Genomic DNA, 22942 nt, shown 5'->3' on the forward strand with positions numbered 1-22942 from the left:
TGTCCTGTTATGTGCATTTTCCTTCCAGGAGGCCCCTAGTCAGCTGAACATTCCTAGACAATAGGACAAAATTTTGGTTTTATATTCTTGTCCTTTGTTTTTTGAAATGTCATTAATTATTGATTCAAAAAATTAATGACTGTAGGGTTATTCTAATTATACTTTTGTTCCTGTATGAGTTTATTAATTTGTATCTTTCAAGGAGTTTTGGGTCATTACATGTAAGTTATCAAACTCTTGGACACAGGGTTGTTCATAGTCTTGTTTGAGTATCCTTTCAATGTGTAGGGAACTAGTAGTGATGACCCCTCTTCCATTCCTGGTATTGGTAATTTGTATCTTCTCTGTTTTATGTTTGATTAACGTAGAGGTTTATCAGTTTTATCTTTTCAAAGAACAAACTAATGCTTAATCTGGGCTTAGTTTTCATTTTTTGTGAGTAATGTGCAGGAGTGCACTTGCTGGGCTGTATGATAAGTGTATATTTAGTTTTAAAGAAACGGGTAATTTTCAGAGTGACTATCATCTTTGAGCACTAAAGAGAGATCCAACTTCTGTGCATTAGCAACAGCATTTGGTATTGTCACTTTACATTGTCTTAATAATGGTGTAATTTGCATTTCCCTAATTGTTAATTATATCATTGTATCTCTTCATGTACTTATTTCCTATCTGTGTATCTACTGTGGTGAAATGTTTGTTCATGTATTTTACTCACTTTCTAATAGTAATGTTTTTATGATTGAATTTTGGAAATTCTTTTATTATATTCTAGATAGGAGTTTTTTTTTTTCCTAGAACCATGTCTGGAGTTTGAACCTGGGATCTCAAAAGTGGGAAGCCAACATTCAACCACTGAGCCAAATTGGCTCGATCAAGCTGTTTTTTTTTGTTTGCTTGCTGGTTCTCTGTTTTTTTTTTTTTTTTCAGAGGTATTGGAACTGAAGCTGGAACCTCCCCTATGGGAAACAAGCACTCTCGCTTGAGCCATATCCACTCCCAATTTTCTAGATATCTGTTCCAGATATCAGCTCTAGATTTCCTAGATATGTGTTCTTTCTTTGTCATAAGTTTGCAAATATTTTTGCCTGTCAGTAGTTTGCCTTTATAATTTATCATTTGCAGATCAGTATTTTAAAGTTTGTTGAAGAACGAGTGTCATTTTTGTTTTTTTATGGATCTCTCATTCAGTGCACTCTTCCTTAGGATTCTGTCTCCATGCTTTCAAATATCAAATAGTTTTGATGATGCCGCAGTATTTCTATTGCCTATTCTGACCACTCCACTGATTCTTCTGCTTCTATGTAAAAATTTTAAAAAAAAATTTTTTTGTTTTTAAAGTAGCTTTATTTTTTTATTTTTTATTTTTTTAAAGATTTATTTATTTATTTAATTCCCCCCCTCCCCCGGTTGTCTGTTCTTGGTGTCTATTTGCTGCGTCTTGTTTCTTTGTCCGCTTCTGTTGTCGTCAGCGGCACGGGAAGTGTGGGCGGCGCCATTCCTGGGCAGGCTGCTCTTTCTTTTCACGTAGGCGGCTTTCCTCACGGGCGCACTCCTTGCGCGTGGGGCTCCCCCACGCGGGGGACACCCTTGCGTGGCACGGCACTCCTTGCGCGCGTCAGCACTGCGCATGGCCAGCTCCACACGGGTTAAGGAGGCCCGGGGTTTGAACCGCGGACCTCCCATATGGTAGACGGACGCCCTAACCACTGGGCCAAAGTCCGTTTCCCTAAAGTAGCTTTAAATGACATAAATGTTCCATCATAAATATAGGGGATTCCCATATACTCTACTCCTTCCCTCTACCACACTTTCCCCCATGAACAACATCTTTCATTAGTGTGGTCCATTTGTTACACAGCTACTGCTTTGTCTAATCCACCATGTATCTTGTCGGGACTACTGTGAGAGCTGCCTACCTGGTCTGCATTTTGATCTGCTTGCCACTGTGGTCCGTTCTTATCTTGTAGCCAGAATGAGCCTGTTAAAGCCTGAGTCAGGTCCTGTCCCTTGTTATTCTTTACTGAACCTCCATATATTCCCAGCTATAGTAAAATATGAAGCTCTTATACTGGACTACAATGTGTGCACCAAGTTTTAAAAACAGTTTTATTGAGATATATTCACATACCATACAATCTATGGAAAGTGTCCACAGTTACTTTTAGTATAATCAAAGACCTGTGCACTCATCACCACAATCAGGTTTAGAACATTTTCTCACTCCAAGAAGAAAAGCCCCATACCCCTTAGCAGTCACCTCTCAATCCCTGTCATCCCTCAACCCCAGCCTTAGCTAACAACTAATCTTAGTCCATCTCTATAAATTCCTTTATCCTGACATTTTATATTAATGAAATAGTAGAATATGTTAGTACTTTATGTCTGGTTTCTTTCAGTTAGCCTATTGCTTTCTTAAATTGTTGAAAATTTTTAATAGTGAAGTTGTATGTTTATAGAAAATTCATGTAAAAAATACAGTGTTCCCATGTATCTCTCTATTGACACTTTGCATTAGTGTGGTACCTTTTTTAGGATTGATGAAGGAAAATAAGATATTACTGATACCTATAGTCCATAGTTTTCATTAGGTGTTTTTTTCCATATACCATCCTATTATTAACAACATATAATAGTTTCATACATTTGTCATAATTCATGAAAAAATAGCCTTGTATTTGTACTATTAACCCCAGTCCATCATCCACAACAGTGTTCACTTAAACAATCCCGTGTTTTGGCTTCTAACTTTCCTTTCTAGTAAAGTACATGACCTTAAACTCCTCCTTTCAATCTTACTCATAAACATAATTCTGCACAGTTAACTACATTCCCAATAATGTGCTACCATCATCACTATCCTAAATAGAAATTGTGCACAATTCAAGCATCAACTCTACATTTGCTATACCCATTCTGTCCCTGGGTAAGTTATATTCTAGATTCTAAATCTCTTGAGTTTGCTTATTATAATTAGTTAATATCAGTGAGATCATACATTATTTGTCCTTTAGTGTCTGGCTTATTTCAATGAATATAATATCCTCAGGGTTCATCCATGTTGTCACACGCATCTGGACTTCATTCTTTCTTAAAGCTGGATAATATTGTGTTGTATGTATTTACCACATTTTGTTTATCCATTCCTCTCTTGGTGGGTATTTGCTGTTACCTTTTGTATTTTGTGCGTTAACATTGGTACACAAATAATTGTCTTAAATCCTGCTTTCATTTGTTTTGAATGTATATCTAGAAGTGGGATTGCCAGGTCATATGTTAATTCTAATTTAACTTTTTGAGTTACTGCCCAACTGTTTTCCATACTTGGCTCCATTATTTATATTGCTGCCACCAGTGTATAAGGTTTGCTATTTATATACATCCTCACTAGCACTTGGTATTTTCCAGTTTTTAAAATAATAGCCATTTTAATGGGTGTGATGTGATAAATCATCATACTTTTAATGTGCCTTTCCCTAATGGCTGATGAATTTGAGCATCTTTTCATATGCTTATTGGCCTTGGAGGTTAGCTGGTGACTGTCTTCCTTGTCCACTTGTCACTGGCTAATTCTTTGATGTGGAAATACCTCCTCACCACTTGGCTGCTTCCTCCTCCTTTGATCCCCAGCTCCAATCTCGTCTCCTCTGACTTAGGTAAAATAATTTTTTTGGGGATTCCAGGGCTGGACATTGAATCTGGGACCTTGTTTGTGGGAAGCTCGCACTGAACCACTGAGTCAGTTGGTTTATTAATTTGCTTGTTTGTTTTTAGGAGGCACCAAGAACGAAACTTGGGCCATCCAGTATGGGAAGCAGGTGTTCAACTGCTTGAACCACATCCACTCCCAACGTCTTTCTTACCTGCTCTGTTATCCTACCACTGACTCCTCATGTTGTATTTGCTGATTCTTTAGCTTTTGCTCCCTGGATTGTAAATGACTCCTATAAAGTTTACATTCCTCTCTCCCTGCCCTGGGCCTCGCACAGGGTCATATATACAGTCATCACTCACTCATCATTTAGTAGAGTGAAAAGAGTGGAGGACAGTGCCTGGTACCTGGCTCTTTCCACCATCTGTACAATGCCTCTTCTGGCAGGGGAGGTGCTTTCAGACCATCACATCTGCAGTACTTGGATGTAGTTGAGACTCGCTGTGGGCTATGAGGTCAGCCCAGCTAGGGTGGAATTGTGACTCCTGTGAAGTCATATTCACAGGGTGTAGCCTAACGTTAGACTTCCCTGTACCTAGATCCTGACATGTACTTGCTGGGTCACTTTAGGGAGAGTACTTGAGATCTTTGTGCCTGTCGCTCATCTGTAAAATGGTGATTAATAAACATACCTAAGTTTTAGATTTTGTTTTATAATTAAAATCTAATGTTAGCTTGCCTGCCTCCTCAAGCAGTCTCCTTCCATCCTTTATTCCTCCGAAAGGAGAGTCATAGACTCAGTGGGTCCTATGCGTATTTTAAGAGAAATTGTCCAGAAATATGTCATACCTTAGGTATATGCATTTTACTATTTACATAGCAGAGGTGACTTTTCATCCTTTTTTCGCTCTGGTACAAGGGCCTTGATGTCAGTCCCACACTCTCTAGGTGAGCTGTGATTTGTCTAAACCTTAATTAAAAGCAAAAATAATCACCAGCTTCAAAACACTAGATATATCAGATGTGTTTTATTGTGTGTACTAGCGATGACTCTGCCCGTTCCACTGTCAGACTCCCCTTCCCTGGGCCCACCCTCTTCACCCCAGGCTCCCCATCTACCAGTACCTTCCCCCAGGCTGCTTTTACCTTGGGCACCCCATCTGTCCTTTCCCTGGATCCACTATATCTTTTTTCTTTTTTTTAAGATTTACATTTTATTTCTCTCCCCTCCCCTCCCACCCTTGTTGTCTGCTCTCTGTGTCCATTCACTGTGTGTTCTTCTGTGTCTGCTTGCATTCTTGTCAGCAGCACCAGGAATCTGTGTCTCTTTGTGTTGAATCATCTTGCTGTGTCAGCTGTGTGTGTGGCGCCGCTCCTGGGCAGGCTGCACTTTTTTCATGTGGGGCAGCTCTCCTTGCAGGGTCGCACTCCTTGTTCATGGGGCTTCCCTACACGGGGGACAACCTGTGTGGCAGGGCACTCCTTGCATGCATCAGCACTGCGCGTGGGCCACCTCCACATGGGTCAGGAGGCCCTGGGTTTGAACCCTGGACCTCCCGTGTGGTAGGCGGACGGTCTATCAGTTGAGCTAAATCCCTTCCCAATCTTGAATTCCCATCCCTTAAAGTCAAAACACATTTTTAATATTTCTGGGTCAGGTTTCTACTCAGGTTTCATCTGTCGTGCTGCTTTCCTCACCATATTAACTGGGACATCAAAACTTTAAAGAGTTAAGTCTGGCTTCATCTGTCTCCAATTCTACACATCAGTGGCTTCTCTATACTTGATTTACAGAGAATAGATAAATTATATAAAAGAAAAAGAACCAGGTTTTTAACATTTATTTCTCTCCCCTCCCCCCCCACCCTGTAATCTGCTCTGTTTCCATTCACTGTGTGTGCTTCTGAGACCACTTATCTCCTTATCAGCGGCACCGGGAATCTGTGTTTCTTTTTGTTGCGTCATCTTGCTGTGTCAGCTCTCCGTGTGTGTGGCGCCATTCTTGGGCAGGCTCCACTTTCTTACACGCTGGACGGCTCTCCTTCATGGGGCACACTCCTTGCGCGTGGGGCTCCCCTACGCCAGGGACACCCCTGCGTGGCAGGGCGTTCCTTGCGCGCATTAGCACTGCATGTGGGCCAGCTCCACACGGGTCAGGGAGACCTGGGGTTTGAACTGTGGACCTCCCATGTAGTAGGCGGATGCCCTATCCATTAGGCCAAGTCCACTTCCCAGAACCAGGTTTTATTTCTAAAATGTCTGGAAGACTGACAAGAAAAATGGGAAGGGCAGGAGGCACCTGTGGGCAGCAGTGGACTCTGCTGGCTCCATGTCCGGAGGGGATAGGCCGAGGCTTCCTCTCCTGTCTGAGTAATCTGACTGCTGGGATCCTTCCAGATGACAGCCCCAACCCCCAACTTTTGTAACAAAACTGCAGGAAACACAGAGGAAATGGAAACCTTCATCTTTGGGGCTCCATTTGGCTCTAGGAGTGCAGAGAACAGTTGTTGATTTGTATAACACTTTTAAAGTTAACCCCTGGTCCAGCCTGCAGGAAAGTGGACAAGGCTGCTTCTTGAGGTTCTGCTGCCTCAGGCCAGCATTTGTCTTTTAAAACTTGTCATGGTAGAGCCGCACGTGGAGAGAAGTGAACGGGCTGAGGGCCCAAACAGTTCTGTCTCCTGCAAAGCCCTGACTCGTGGTGACAGAACCCTGAAGGCAAGGCTCCTCCTAGTGGGTTCATGAAATTAAAGGCTGGGATGGATGTGAATGTAAATCCAGTATGTCTCTGAGAGGTGCCAGGTCCTCCACAGGAAATAAGGGGGCCCTGCTGGGGCACACCCCTGGGTGTTGGGCAGCATGTAGGGCATTAGTGCCTTCATCCACAGGGTTATTCTTAGGGGTGCTGGCCCCTATGTTGGCCATCGGGTGCTTTGGCTCCAGGGCCCCAGGTCTTTAGGCCTAAGCTTACCCCAAAGTGATATGTGGTGTGGGGGCCCCACTCCTTTCTCCTCTTATACTGAGTGCATCAATGTTGGAGCTCAGATCTGTGATCTCCACTTGACTCCCAAAGCTCTTATGGGCTGCTGAAACCCGACCTGGAGACGACTGGAGTGGTACTGCCGAATGTTGAGCATCGCTGCTTCATGCTGGGGTTGAAATAGGTCACAACACAGGGCGTGTTGGTGGTGGCTGCAAAGCCAGAGGCATTGCCTGTGGTGGAGGAGAACACGGTGGGGGTGGACCCAAAGGCCAGCTGGAGCCTGGCGTGGCTGCCCAAGGTGAAACCTCTAGGTATCAACCCACCAAAGCTAGCAGTGGTGATGCTCAGGTGTACCTGGCCTTTAGCAGAGGCTGAGGTGGGAGTTGCCAGGTTTTCAAATTGGAAAGAATGGTCAAAGCCGAGGTTTCCAGGAAGCTGCCCACTAGGGACTCCACATAGGAGCTGGGGTGCTGCTACAGGGTTAAAGGGGAGTTTACACTTTGGGGTCGGGCTGCAGAACCCAAGTGTGTGCAGGCTGGGGGTGTCTGTGGCTGAGGCAGCGCCGCCGCTGGATGTGCCTGAAGGGCCTGGTCAGATGGGAAGAAGCTGGCACTGGAGCCAGCAGGAGGCCCACAGAGCAGTGGAGGGGGGAGGGATGTGGTATTCATCAGGGTGACCCGATGGTCAGAGGAAGGTGGGCAGTCAGGGCTGCAGGTGTGCTGGTTGAGGGGCTGGAAGTGGCTGCAGAAGCAGCCTCTGGAAGGCCCGTGGAGTGAGGGTCCCCAGGCCTAGTGGTGTCCATGAGAAGGAGTCAGGGGAGTCCACACACGCCGGAATCGCTGAGCTCATTCTGAACGTGATGGGATACCTGTGGAGGGAGGAGGTGCTGGGAGCTGTGCGGAACTCAGAACTGGCATCAGTTGTAGCTGTCACAGACTCTGGGATGCACAGGGACTCCTCTCTGGAGTCTCCCCGAAATTGGCTTGACCATGCAGCAGCTGCAGGAGCAAGCTCTGGGCTTCTTTCACAGTTCCCACCTTCTGTGGTGCCGGGATCCAGGGCAGAAGAGGACCTAGCACACAGCCCAGCCTGGTTGGTATCTGATGGTGGGGTGGCAGCAGGGCTCAGCTAGGTGAAAGAGGCTGAGGGGAGAGGGTGTGCCAGCACGTCAGGTGGGGCTGGGACAGTGAGGAGAGAATGGGTCTGCTGCGCAGCATTTCTTCTGAGGGAAAGGACCCTCTGATGTGGCTGCTGCAGTGGATCCCAGGATGAGCCCTGGGCCTGGGGAGTCCTTCCCACATCTCCTCAGCTGTGTACTATTGTGGGGGATGCAGAGGCAGCTGGTGGAGGAGCAGTCCAGGAGCAGGCCAGGGAATGTCCTAGAAGGCTCTGAGGTGCTGCATTCTGGGGTGCTTCAGTCTTACCACCCGGGGAACTGTTGATTCGTCCAGCGCACTGCTTCCTTTTCCTGGGTCTAGATCCTCAGCAGTGACTCAGTACCCTAGCTGGTGTGTGTGTTTGTGTGTGTGTGTGTGTGTGAGAGTGTGATGGCAGCCTCAGGTGGGCCCGTCACCTGTGTGACAGCAGAGGAATTTTACGTTAATGGTGCCTGGACTGTGGAATATGGGTGAGCCATCCCCTAACTTTTTTCTGCTCTGAGGTGACTGATGCCTGATTGATCTGGATCTTTCTCGAGGTTTTCATGGAGGCCAAGGAGATAGGAAGATGCCCATCCTTGCTCACATTCTTTGTGTATCTGTAGAGCAGCTGGGAGACAGACAGGGCTGGATCTCTTCTCTTCTCAGGGGCAGCAAACCTGGAATGGAGCTCTCTGAGTTCCTGACAGCATTTCCTATGTGCATGGTTCAGAGAGATCCAGGAGTTCTGGGTGGAGCTGCTTTCTGTGCTTTGGCAGGGAGTTTTCTCTTAAGGCCCAGGTCTGGGCAGGAGGGAGGCCAGTCCTCCCCTGACCCTCAAAGGCCTAACACAGACTCTGCAGTCCCGGAGCCATCGGAACCCTTCTTTCATTGTCCTGATAGGTCTTTGGCCTTGTTAGGAGAACAGCTTGCTCAGGGAACTGCACCCCTAGGATTAGGAATGCCTGAGAATTCAAACTAGGGGGCCATGAAATGGAAAGTCATAGGTAGGTTCCTCCAAGAAACCCAGACCCCAGTGACGACCACAACCAAAAACGCTGTAAGTTGTGTCTAGTTCAGGGACATCATTTGTTTGTCATTGGTTAGAATTCCTCTCTAGGCCACTAGAATTAGCAACACATATTCAACCATAGCTATTTATGTTCTTTTTCTTTTTTATAAAGTTTAACCTCCGAGTACTTAGTGTGTGATTTCAAAATATGTTCTGTGACTGAAAGTACAAAAAGAAAAAACAAAACCAATGTCATGCTCCAGCCAAGAAAAATGAATATTTTTGTTCACCTAAAATCCCTGTGTGCCACTCTTTTAGCTGCTTTAATTGTATGTTCTAGATAAAGGCCATTATGGTTCTCCTGTTTTTGACTTTGTTGGGAATTGTTTTTAGTGTTTGCTCTGGGGATAACTTCTCACATACTAATCAGTTAATTTTTTAACAATTCAAATAAAACGTAGATCCCTCACAGTCCTACAGTCCTATAGAGTATTTAAACCCCTACTCTTGCTTATACTTGTCATATGCATTCTCTGTACATGTGGTATGGCCATCTACTCCCAAAATGGTCTAATTTCTGCCAAATATTCATTCATGTATTAATTTAATGGTATCTGTTCCTGAAGTTCAAAATTTTCCTCTTATAATTATTTTTATTCTTCCCGAAGATGTTTCTTTCGCATCTTTATAGAGCAAGTTGTCTAGTGAGGAATTTAGATTTCTCTGTCCTCTCCATTTTCTTTTTTGACTTGAATCCTTGGACAGTTTTTGGTGTATGTAGTATTCTGGGTTGATATTATTTTATATCAGCACTTCAAAGATCCTATTTTACTCTCTTCTGGCCTCTATTGGGTCTGAGGAGAAATGACGGGCCTTCAAATTGTTTTTCTCCTATAATGTGTCATTTTTCTTAGGGTCCTTTCGGAATTTTTCATCTTTGATTGTCAGCCGATATTTTAAATGATGTGTCAGGGTGTGATTTTCTGAGCTTCTCAGATCTGTGTATCACAAGATTGGGTAGTGTTCAGGCTGTTTTAGCCCATATTTATTCTGAACAATTCTGTGTCCCTTCTCCCTTCAGCATTTAGCATGAATATTTACTGTCCTACAGGTTTCTGAGGTTCTGTTAACTTCAGTTTAACCTTTTTGCCTGCTCTATGTTCTTCATTATATCACGTTACTGCTCTAAGTTCCATGTCACTGATTCTTTCCTATGTTACCTCCATTCTCTTATTTATCCCACCCACGGAACTTCTGAATTGTGGGTTGTTGTGAACTTAGAAAATGAACATACATAGCATCATACAGGGCTCTCAACCTCACCCTACCACCAATGCCTTACAATGTCAAACATTTTTAATCATTAAAGAGCATCCTCAAAATATTACTAGTAATCAAAATACCTTATGATGGTGTATTTTTCCCCAAACCCACCCTATTATCATTATTTTTATATGATTTATATGTGAATATGCATAAACAATAGTGTGTAGTGGAAGTTGTGAACTTAACAAAGCAAACATGCATAACATCATAAAGGGGTCCCATACATCAGCCCACCGCCAACAGTGTTCATTGTTACATGACATTTGTAACAAAATATGAAAGATTGTAATCAAAATCTTACTACTAACTATAGTCCTTATCTTACATTTGGTGTATTTTTCCTCCAACCTACCCTATTATTATTTTTAAAATATTTTTTTTTGACAGAAGTTGTAAACTTAGGAAACAATCATGCACATTTGTAGAATCCCATACAACACCCCTCTATCAACATACCACTGTGTGATGGCACATTTGTTAGATTATGAAATAATATTGGGTTATTATCAGGTTCATAACTTATATTTGGCACATTTTTTCCATAGTCGCACATTATCAACACAGTACATCTTTGGTATATAAGCATGAATATTACGCTATTATTGTTAACCACAGTCTGTAGGTCATTTCTGTTGTATTTTTCTCATGCTTCTCCATATTCCCACCCCCCCCCCCCCCAACAGTGATGTATATCTCCTCTAGGTCACAAAGGACACTCTGTCCTCTGTACCATCAACCGAAATTCTCATCCACCTCTGTGTTTACTGTGTTAGCCCCTAGATTATTCCCTAGTTGTCTGTCAATTTGCCTTTATATCCCTAGACTACACTTTTCAGTCACATTCCCATTTATATAACGATATTAATCACTATAATATATTACCATCAGCTAGATATGTTTTCACCCTTTTACAGTACTGCTAATTAAAACGTCTACATAAATTAAATATCAGTAGTCCATGTCAGTCCTGCTCTTATCTCCTTGAAGCATCCACTACCTACTACTGAGTCTTCAAGATACTTTACTACATTTTTTTCCGGAAGCTTTATGGTTTTTGCTTTTGTATTTACGATTTGGTTCTAGTTTGAATTAATTTTTGTATGAGATGTGAGGTAGGGGTCCTTTTTCTTTCTTCTGGCTATGGATATCCAGTTCTCCCAGCACCGTTTGTTGAATGGACTGTTCTCCCTGAACTGGGTGCATCTGACAGGCTTGTCAAAAATCTCTTGACCCTTGATGTGAAGAACTGTTTGTATTCCTTGAGAGAATCAGTCGATCTCAATAGTTTGGGAAGTCTAGTATTCAAGCCATCAATATTGTTGCAAGTATCTGTAAATCTGGTCCCTGAAGTAGTGAAGATTGATTGTCACTATGGGCCCTGAGGGGAGGACGGGAGAGGTATAGAATAGATGGAAGCAGGGTAACTAGGGGGCAATGAAACTGCTCCACAAGATCATGTAAGGATGGATATAGGACATGTTAATGTACACCAAAAATGTATACAAGTCTATAAACTAAAGTGTAAACCATAATGTAAACACAGGGAAAGTAAAAATTTAGAAATTTTACAGTCTGAAATATAAACCGTAATGTAAACCAAAATGGAACCAGGTTTGGAAGCTATGTTTCAAAATCTATACATCAGCTGCAGCAAATGTAACATGAACATGTAAAAAGATCGTTGCTGGGGAAGGGGGAAAGGGTTTGATATTGAATATATGGGAGTCCCCTCTATTGTGTATGTGAATTACTGTGATCTAAAACTTTTTTAAAGACAAGGTTACAAATTAGAAAAAAAAATTAAAGAGGAATGAATGTAGACACTGAGGAGAAGAAATGAAAGAAAGTGCCTTGCCACTGTACATACAGGGCAACACCTATTACAGTGATGAAAGGCAAAAAGTTAAAAACAAAGCTTTATGATATTTTTTATTTTTATTAATACACCAGTTTATGTTTTTTCTTTATCTTCATATTTCTAAATTAGTATGTGTATTTCTAATCTTTAAACCCATCACTTTATTTCATTTTCCTGTTAAGTGTATTTGGCAATATATTAGACTTCATTGTTGAAGACATTTTGCACCACAGAGAGTTTCACCTATGGGGAGGGGAGGAGCACTGTTGTGGGTTGTTATCGATGCGGGTCACATGATTGGGAGGGTGTTCTCCAGGGCATGTATATAGGGGCCATAAAAATGTTCTGCTATATGTTGGGTATTTTTATAGTAGTTACAGTTACAGACGACAACTGAGGGAGTACAGAGTTCCTACTCAGGAGAGCTCTGTAACATTCCCCGATGGAACAGCAGTAATCCCCCAAGTGCAACAGCAAAGACCAACAAGGAAGGATGGTCCAACGATGAGCCCTTGATAATGACAGCTATGCTTCTGAGGCTGTGTGCCTGAAATGTGAACTAGGCCTAGAGCTGTAGGGTGCCTAAGAGTTACCTCTTGAGAGCCTCTATGTTGCTCAAATGTGGCCAATATCTAAACTAAACTCAGCACATAAATGCAATACCTTCCCCCCAGCATGAGACATGACTCCCAGGGATGAGCCTCCCGGGCGCCAATGGATTATTACCAGTCACCAACTGGTGATGCATCTAGAAAGAGACCTTGAATAAAAGGTCAACTCAGACCAACAGAGTATCTCAGCCTACATATAGGATGTGTTAAAAACTGCTGTTTTACCTTGTATAAAAGGGGGAAATGGCAAAGAGAAATGAGTATATATGGATGACAGTCTTCAAAAAAGAGTTGTGGGATCATCAGAGTGGTCGTGCTTACGCACACCTCAGCAGGACTCCAGAAACAGCTTAAAGAGATACAACCCTAGGTACTGGTTCTCCTGAAGGCTATGGAGACCCACAGAGTATATGGTCATGGCAGATGGATTTTGAGTTCTTTGCCATGTCAATAGGCCCTACTTTGGAATTTGTGCTCCTGAGAGTGATCTAGCTGGACTCAGATATGACCTGTCTACACATGCCTCTTCTGTCACTTTTACTGAGCCTGTGGTTCATATTATGTATGGTATGTACTCAGGGGACTTGAATCTCTGAACTGCCCATGTACCAGCTGGGCTCTGAGCCTCAGCAGAGTTGCAATCCCTACTCTCTGTTTCATTGGACTTACCCAGGTCAGCTAACAGGGAGGTGAAGATGGTCAACCACCACACCAGGGAACGAAGACTGCCTACAACTGCAAGCAGGAGAATTGCATCCATCAGTCATGAGGAATCTATGCCTCTTCTTTATATAGAGGTAGAGTGGACATCACCATCCCCAGGGTCCACAGAATGGAGGAATAAAACATGGATTAGAGTGGACTTACTGATATTATACCATGAAACTATTGTGACTAGTAATAGAAGAAATGGTATCATTGACGTGAAGAGTGTGGCCACAGTAGATGCTGCGGGCAGGGAGAGGGAAGAGAGATGTGATGAGCGGGCATTTTTGGGATTTGGGATTTTCTTAAGTGATATTGCAGGGTCAGATGGTGGACATTATATATCCTGCTATAACCACTGAATATATTGGGGGAGAGTGTGAACTACAGGATAAACTATTATCCACGTGGTGCAGCAGTGCTCCAAAATGTGTTCGCCAAGTGCAGTGAGTGTGCCACAATGATGGGGGAGGTTGTTTGTGTGGGAGGAGTGGGGTGGGAGGATGGGGGTATATGGGAACCTCTTTTTTTATAATATAACCTTTTTTGTGATGTATTTATCTTCAGAGAAATACAGATTACAAAAATGATGGAGGTGGGAGTTGGGATGATGGGCAACCTCTTATGTTTTTTTAATGTAACATTCTTTGTCATCTATTAACTTTAATAAAAAGAAATGTGTTAATAAAATAAAAACTGATGGTATGTGAAACCATCACTTCATTTCCTTTGGTCTATGTATCTGTCTTTATTTCAGTACCATGGTGTTTTCACCAGTATACCTGGTAATACGATTTAAAGTCCAGAAGTGAGAGTCCTACAACTTCAGTTTTCTTCTTTAAGGTGTTCCTGGTGTTCAGGACCCCTTAACCGTCCAAGTAAATTTGATCATCATGCTTTCCAATTATTTTAAAAATGGTGTTGGAATTTCTATCAGAATTGCATAGAATCTATCAATTTGAGTAGAATTTACATCTTAATGATATTTAGTCTTCTAATATGTGAGCATGGCGTGTTCTTCCAATTATTTACATCTTTTTAAATTTCTTTTAACAATGAGTTGTAGTTTTCTGTATACAAGTGATTTACAATGTTAGGTTGATTCTTCAATATTGGTGTTTTATCTGTCATTTTATTTTACCACTGTTGACACTTTCGGTTACTTTTTCTTACATACCCTATATTTCTAGACTCTCCTGATTTTTCTTTTCAGGCTGTAACATACCCTTTAATATTTCCTGCAAAACTGGTCTCTTGGTTATAAACTCTCTCAATTTCTGTTTATCTGTGAATATTCTAAACTCACCCTCAATTTTGAAAGACAATCTTACCGGGTATAAGATTCTTAACTGGAAATTTTTCCTTCACAGTGTCTTAACTATATCATGTGATATATACTCATGTGATAGGGTCTCTGCCTACCATAGGGGAAGTCTCAGGTTTGGTCCCTAGTGTCTCCTGGTGAAAAAGAAGAGAAAGTGTGCCTGTATGGCAAGCCATTGTCAGCGTGACGAGCTAAATGTCTGCACTGAGCCAAGTGCCCGAATGGTGAGCCGAGTGCCCTCATGGTGAGCTGAGTTTCCACATGGCAAACTGAGTCCCCACTTGGTGAGCCAAGTGCACACGAGAGTGCCTGGGTGGCATACTGAATGCCCACACGAGTGCCCGTATGGCGAGCCAGTGCCTGCATGTTGAGCTGAGTGCCCACACAGTGAGTCAGCACCTGTGGGAGTCATGCAGCAAGATGATGACACATTAAAAAAGAGACAAGGGAAGAGTCAAGGTGAAGCGCAGCAAGAGGCCAGGAACTGAGGTAGTAGAATTGACAGGGAACTTCTCTCCAGATTAGAGTTCCCCAGGATGGAATCCTGGTGAATCTTGGACAAAGATGAGAAGAGAAGACAAAAAAGAGAAATTGATAAAGAGATCACACAGCAAATGGACACAGACAGCAATAACAGCAGGGCAGGGGATGGAAAGAAAAAAAAAATATGGGGAAAGTAAGGGTCTTCCAGCAAGAGCCAGAAGACCTACTGAACAAATTCTAAAAGACCTGTAACACTCACCACTCTCTCTTGCCTCAATGGGAACTCTGTACTTAAATCTTATTGGGTGTCCCTTATATGTTATGCATTGGTTCTCTCGCTCAGAATTCTCTGTCTTTGGTATTTGACATTATAATTAATATGTCTTGGAGTTGTACTCTTTGAAATTATACATAAGAGAGTGCGTTGTGCTTCTTGGATATGGATATCCATGTCCTTTAATAGGGTTGTGAAATTTTCTACCGTTATTTCTTAAAACATTCCTATTACCCTTTTCCCCTTTTCTCCTTCTTGGACACCTTTTACACATATGTTTGCACATCTTTTGTTGTCATTTAGTTCCCTGAGACCTTGTTCAATTTTTTCCATTCTTTCTTCCACTGTTCTTTTTTACTTTTGCTTTCAGAAGCTATTTCTTCCAGCTCACTAGTCCTTTTTTCTGCCTCCTCAAATCTGTTATATGACTCCAGTATTTTTAAAATTTCATTTATTGCAGCTTTAATTCCCATAAGATCTCCAGTTTTTCTGTATGTACTTTGAAATTTGTGCTCTTCCAGTGCCATCTTTAATTTTTTATTAAGTTGTCTTCTTTTTTTAAAAGATACGTAGATCACAAAAAATGTTACATTAAAAAATATAAGAGGTTCCCACATATATCGACTGTCGCACATTCATTGCTTTTGGTGAATACATTTTGGAGGACTGCTGCACCACATAGATAATAGTTTACATTGTAGTTAACACTCTCCCCAGGCCATTCAGTGGGTTATGGTAAGATATATAATGTCCAGCATCTGTCCCTGCAATATCATTTAGGATAATTTCAAGTCCCGAAAATGTCCCCACATCTCATCTCCTCTTCCCTCTTCCTACCCTCAGCAACTACCGTGGCCACTTTCTCCAGATCCATGCTCCAGTTTCGACCATTAGTAGTCACAGTAGTTCTATAGTAGAATACCTGTAAATTCACTGTAATCTGTATTTTATTCCTCCATGCTGTGGACCCTGGTTTGGTGATGTCCACTCCACCTCTATATCGAGAAGGAGCTTAGAGCCCACATGGTTGATGGATGCGATTCTCCTGCTTGGAGTTATAGGCACTCTCAGCTCCCTGGCATGGTGGTTGACCATCTTTACCTCCTAGCTGACCTGTGTAGTAAGTTCAACAAACCGGAGAGTAGGATTTGCAGCTCTGCTGAGGCTCAGGCACATCCCCAGTCCAGAGATTTAAGTTCCTTGGTATATACCAACCCCAACCAACCACAGGTTCAGTAAAAGTGACATAAGAGGCATGTGTAGAAAGGTCACATCTGAGTCCCAATCCATTAGACTCAGGAACACAAATTCCAAAGTAGGGCCCATTGGCAAGGCAATGGAAATATTAGACTTCATTTTTGAAGTAGTTTTGTACCATAGGGGGGTTCAAGTATCGCAGGTGAGGAGCATCAGTGTTGTCTTAATGTACCTAATCTCTTTAGTCATCTCGTTGAATTTGTTAAGGTGATTTGTTTGAACATCTATGATTAGTTGTCTCAGCTCCTTTATGTCATCAGGAGGCTTACCTTGTTCCTTTACCTGGGTGATATCTTCCTGTTTCTTTGTATGGATTGCAGTTTTTTTGGTATCTTGCCATCTGGCTTACTAGATGTATTTATTCTGGGTGCAGTTTCTCTCTTTAGTTGAGGGTTTTTTTGCCCTTTCTCCCTTGCCAGTTGTGTAGTGGGAGCCAAGGATATAGTTGGTGTTGAACGCAGTGGAGACTCAACTGCCCTTGTTTCCCAAGGACTGATGAATCTCCTCCCTTCTTTCTCCTTTGCAGGGTATGGATAGTGCCACAGCTGTATGGAATGATCCAGGGTGCGCAGACCTAGACTGTAGTCACCTGGAGAGACTGAGGAAGCTTAAAGTCCCCTCCCCTGCATTGGCAGGGATAGAGCTGCAGGTGTGGGCAACATGCTATGCTGTACATGTGCAAAATGACCACAGTTGCCCTGGTAGTCTTCCCAGTATTCAGTCTGCCAGCCGAATGTTCCCGCAGTTCTCCAGAGAGGCTGGTGCAGGGCCCGCCAGCTTCCTCCCTGGTAGAGGTGGGGCTGATGCCTAGGCTAGGGCTGCAGGCTGATCTCGGTACAAGAAGCCAGTCCCTACGATCACCATGATTTTCAGCCAGCCCAGCTTCCCCTCATGCTGGGGGCAAAGTCAAAATGGTGTCCACTGGCCTCTTTCTGACTTGGACAGGTTCAAACTTTATCTGTTCTTAGGGTTCTATTTCAGCCAGCCATATTTACTAATCACTAGCTGCAGTTGGTGGCCAACCATCCCTTCCTTCCCTGTTTTTTGGGAAATGGAGCTTCCAGTTCCAGAATAGCCCCTGAAGCAGTCAGAGTAGAATGATTGTAGTCCTCTGAGGCATGGTCTTTATTTTCCTGGAGAGGCTGGTGCAGGGCCCCACAGCCTCCTCCCTGCTGGAGATGGGGCTGGGGCTTAGCCTAGAGCTACAGTCTGATAAGGATGGAAAGAAGCCTGTCCTTACATCACTGGAATTTTCTCCTTGTGCCAGGGGCAGAGTTAAAATAGTGGTTACCAGCCTTGTTGCCGCCAGTGTGCCCTGAGGAGCGGCCTGGGGGCCTCCAGAGGTAAGGACGAACAGAGCACAATAACACACAGTAACCCAATAACACACAGTAACCGCTCTGGAGACACAGGCTGGTGGCGCAGGTCTGATTTGTTAGGGAAGTGCAACAGCTTATAAGGGCTAGGGTGGGGGTTGAGGGGAGTGTGGCATGCGCTGATTGGCTGGGCAAAGGGGACGGAGTGTATAGGTTGCTCGCTCTTGTTGCAGGGGAAAGAAGCAGCTTTCAGGTTGGCGAGCCAGCTAGCGCCAGAGGCCATCTCGGTACAAGCTGAGCCATTTTGCTAGGCTGAGATATGCTGCCTACAACACAGCCTCTTTCTGACTTGGATAGGTTCAAATTTTAGCCATTCTAAACATTTTACTTTAGACTGCCTAATTTACTTTACTAATCAGTATCTGAAGCTGGTGCCCAGTCTTCTCTTCCTCTGCCATTTTTGGGAAGTGGAACTTCTGATTGCAGCTGGGGAATAGCTCCAAGATGTCTTGTGCTGCCTCTGGAAGATGGGTGCCAGCCTCTGGGGTGTGGAGTGTTCTACTTATAAATCTTCTCGGCAGATGGGCAGTGTCCTCCTTCCATGCTTTCAGGGATGTTGGAGGATGCTCTTCTGGTCTCCTGGAGCCCCCAAACAGGTGCTTTAGTAGATAGCTCAGTGTGATTGCTAACTGTCCTGTGGCATGAACTGACTCTTGGAACTCCTTCCTCTGGCCACCATCTTGCTGGTTTGTCCCTGAGTTTAGATGTTTTATATGTAGGTCTAAAGTTTCCCTCTTACATCTTTTTGTTGTTTGTTTCTTTGTTTTGAACTATCTTTTCTTTCACTCCAAGGAGAGTATTTACCTTTCTCATTGAGCAGAGACTTAATAACTGCTTTGTCTCATCATTCTTTCTGTGGTTCCTTTGGGGCTGTATCTGCTGATTGTTTTTTTCCCCTGGAGAACAGACCAGATTTTTCTAGTTCTTTTTTTTTTTTTTAATTTTATTTTATTTATTCATTTAAAAAAATATATTACATTCAAAAAATATGTCCCCATTCACCCCCCACCGCCCCCACCCCACTACTCCCCCCACAGTAACACTCTCTCCCATCATCATGACAAATCCATTGCATCTGGTGAGTACATCTCTGGGCATCACTGCACCCCATGGCCTGTGGTCCACACCATAGCCCACACACTCCCACGTTCCATTCAGTGGGCCATGGGAGGACATACAATGTCTGGCAATTGTCCCTGCAGCACCACTCAGGACATCTCCAAGTCCCGAAAATGCCTCCACATCTCATCTCTTCCTCCCATTCCCCGCACCCAGCAGCCACCATGGCCACTTTTTCCACACCAATGCCACATTTTCTCGATTATTAACCACAATAGTTCATGAATAAAATATCATTAAGTCTACTCTAATCCTTACTGTATTCCTCCTTCCTGTGGACCTTGGCTTGGTTGTATGATATGGCATGATATCCTGGTTGCATGTGGTTGTTATTTAGTTGTGAGACTTCTGAAAGATTGATTTTGCTAGTTGGGACCTCTTGCTATTCCATATGAATTTGAGGATCAACTCTTTCCATTTCTCCAAAAAAAAAAGACCGTAGAGATTTTGAGAAGTATTGCATTTAATCTGTAGATCACTTTAGGTAATTTCTTGCCATTTATTAGGTCTTCTTTAATTTCTTTTCAGTAGTGTTTTGTGGTTTTCATTGTACAGGTCATTCATCTCTTTGTTTAAGTTTATTCTCAGGTATTTTTTTTTTTTTAGGTGCTGTAGTGAATAGAATAGTTTTTTTAAAATATATTTTTTATTTTTTTAGAAGATAAATAGATTACACAAAATTTTATACAGAAATATAAGGGGTACCCAAATTCCCCACTCTCCACACCTCCCACCCTTCTCCACATTTAACAACTTCTTTCATTAGTATGGTAAATTCACTGCAGTTGATGAACACATTCGGAGCATTGCCACTAAGCATGGTTTACAGTTTACATTTAGTTTACACTCTCTCCCACTCAATTCTGTAGGTTATGGCAGGGAATTAATGTCCTATATGTGTCGTTGCAATGTGATTCAGGACTATTTCATGTCCCAACAATGACCCCATATTTTACACCTCCTTTTCCCTCTCCCTGCCTTCTGCTCCTCTAGTGGCCAGTGTTTCCACATCAATGATAAAATTTCTTCCATTGCTTGAATACCAGTATGTCTGTAGTAGAATACCAGTAAGTCCCCTCAATTCCATATTTTATTCCCCAATCCTGAAGATTGTGGGATGGGTGATGACCACTCGACCTCTAATTGAGGGGTGGCTTCAATCCTATATGGCCAGTGAACTGGAGAGTAGGTGTTGGAATTAATGGAAATGGTGTTTTTTTTCTTAATTTTAAAAAAATTATTGAAGTATATCACTCATACAGAAACCTATGTGAACAATAAGTTTATATTAATAGTTTTGAGCTTACAAAGGAAACATATATAACATCAACAGGACTCTTATACCTCACCCTACCACCAATGCCTTGCTTTCTTGTTAAACATTTTCCAGTAATGATTAAAGGGGAACATCAAAATATTTCTACTAACCAAAGCATTTTTCCCCCAACCAACCTTATTTTATCTTTATCTCATTTATGTATAAACATACATAAACAAGTGTATAATAAAAATTGTGAACCTACAAAGCAAACATGCATGACATATGTATGGGATCCCATGTATCGGCCCTCCAACAATACCTTTCATTATCGTGAGACATTTTTTATAGATTATGAAAGAATATCGAGGAAATTTTACTACTAATTATAATCCTTTTCTTATATTTGGTAGGTTTTCCCCCAACCCACCCTATTACTATTTTTTAATGTATTTTTATGACAGAAGTTGTAAATTTAGGAAATAATTATGCACATGTGCAGAATTCCCAAACAAATCCCTTGATCAGCATACCACACTGTGGTGGAATATTGGTTACAGATTATATGATGATATCATCCAGTTGTTACCATATCCATAGTGTACATATGGCACATATTTTCCATACTGCACCATTACCTACACAGTATGTCTTTGGCATAAATGCAAGAATACTACATTATTACTGCTAATCACAGTCCATCTGCCGCTCCAGTTGTCTTTTCCCATGTTTGTCCTCTCCCACCGTATTGTATATGATCAAATAGTGATGTGCATTTGCTCCTTCTGACAAAGGACATTTGAATCTGTACCATCAACCCCAATTCTCATCCACCTCTTGGTTTTCTGTGCCATTCAGTTCCTAGGTTATTCTTTAGGCATTTACAAATGTAGACTGTTGAACGAGGGACTCATTGGGGTAAGGACGACGGAGACAGACTCACTCCGGAGACGGGTTCATGATGCACGTCTGCTTTATTGAGGAAGTTGCAGCGTTTATTCAGCGGTTTGGCTTACGGGGCATAGCTGACAGGTGGAGGGCTCACGGGAGGAGGGTGAGGTGGGGCTGGAGACATTTGGCTCAGTGCCGGTGCGCTATCTTTTGGGTGTGCCCAAAAGCGTGTGGACTAGAGAGAGTGCTCATCTAGTCGCTCACAACACAGCCAGGCTGAATGTCTCTGCCGCTCTACCTACATCTCCCCCTCTGTTATTAACTAGAGCCTACTATACTAATTTCCTTTCTTCAGTTTTTTGGGATAAAGCTTGAAGGCTTTTGTTGATACATCAATAGACAATACATATGACAACAATTAAGATTCCTATTATAAGCCATAGCAGAAGGTTGGGAGATGATAGGAGGGACTGTACGTGCTCTAGCATTGCAGCTAGTAAAGAGGTGTCTACTCCGGAGGCTTGGGTGTTGTTAATCGATAAGATCTGGGATGTTAATAGTTGGGTGAGGTTGAGGAACTGTGGAGCGTCCGTGTCCACGGGCATAAGAAGAGGCGGGTGTCGTACTGCGGTCCAGAGCAGCTGTCCGCGAGCGGAGTTTGCTGTGAGGATCGAGCAAATGAGGAGGAAGAGGGTTTTGGGTGTTGCAGGGGCAGGGGCCATACGTTGGGCTTCTGTGCATAATGATTTGATGTTTCCCCGTGTGATGCGACACGTGGGATGGGCAGGAGTACGGTGTTGATGGCATCGTCTCACAGGGCCGCCTTCTTCTCGCCTTTCTTCCAGGGACAGATTATTTATGTCGCCTGCGAGTAGAGTGACTGTCTGGGGGGTCATCTTCGGCGGCGGAAGATCGGCCATCTCGTTTTTCGGTGGGCAGGGTGAGCCGTATCAATCTGCTGGGGACCCAGATGGGCTGGTCTGCGTTTTCTGGAAGGACACACGCAGACCCTCATCCCTGTACTAGTAGGGGATGGGGCCCATTCCATTGTTGCATCAGGGGGTCTTTCCAGCACACCAAGGGCGCTGGTGTGGGTATAGAGCGGAGTCCTCCCCAGTGCTTGTTGGCGGGAGAGAGACCTTCAGAATTGAAAGAAAAGTAATTTAGTGTAATTAGGGCTTTTGTTATGATGTTTTTGAGTATATCCCTAGAGTCCTCCCCCTTTTGTTTTATTATATGTTGTTTCAGGGTGGCATGGACACGTTCAAAGATGGCTTGACCCTGTGGGTTGTGTGGGATGCCTGTAGATGTTTGACCCGCCATTCAGAACAGAAGGATTGGAAGGATTGGGAGGTATAACAGGGTCTTTGTCTGTTTTTAAGGCCCATGGCACCCCCATTTGTAGAATGGCCTGCAAGAAGGCAGAAGTAGCATGACGGGTACGCTCACGAGAGAGAGCGGTGGCAAACACAAATCCGGAATATGTGTCAATAATTACATGGACATATTTCAGTGTCCAAAAGAGGGGACGTGGGTGACGTCCATTTGCCATAAGCTGTTATGATGCAACCCCGTTGGGTTGACTCCTTGGGGTTGAAGTGGTCCTGGTGGTAACGGGACACACCGCGGGCAGGCGCGAGTTAGATGTTTGCATTGTTGGTGAGAGAGCTAATGAAA

The 22942-nt window shown here is 43.1% G+C and overlaps 1 protein-coding gene and 1 non-coding gene across 18 annotated transcripts in view; one reads left to right on the top strand and one right to left on the bottom strand.

Annotated features, from left to right (window-relative positions):
* The window catches only part of LOC131276914 (uncharacterized), a 337436-nt gene that overhangs the window by 216024 nt on the left and 98470 nt on the right, over positions 1–22942 (top strand). The gene's annotated exons all lie outside the window — the stretch shown is intronic.
* LOC111759753 (U7 small nuclear RNA) lies at positions 15286–15347 on the bottom strand. Its single transcript, XR_002793646.1, has one exon. It is a non-coding gene; the product is annotated as a U7 small nuclear RNA (small nuclear RNA).

This window comes from Dasypus novemcinctus, chromosome 30, assembly GCF_030445035.2.
Source record: "Dasypus novemcinctus isolate mDasNov1 chromosome 30, mDasNov1.1.hap2, whole genome shotgun sequence".
In the NCBI taxonomy this organism is placed as follows: Eukaryota; Metazoa; Chordata; class Mammalia; order Cingulata; family Dasypodidae; genus Dasypus; species Dasypus novemcinctus.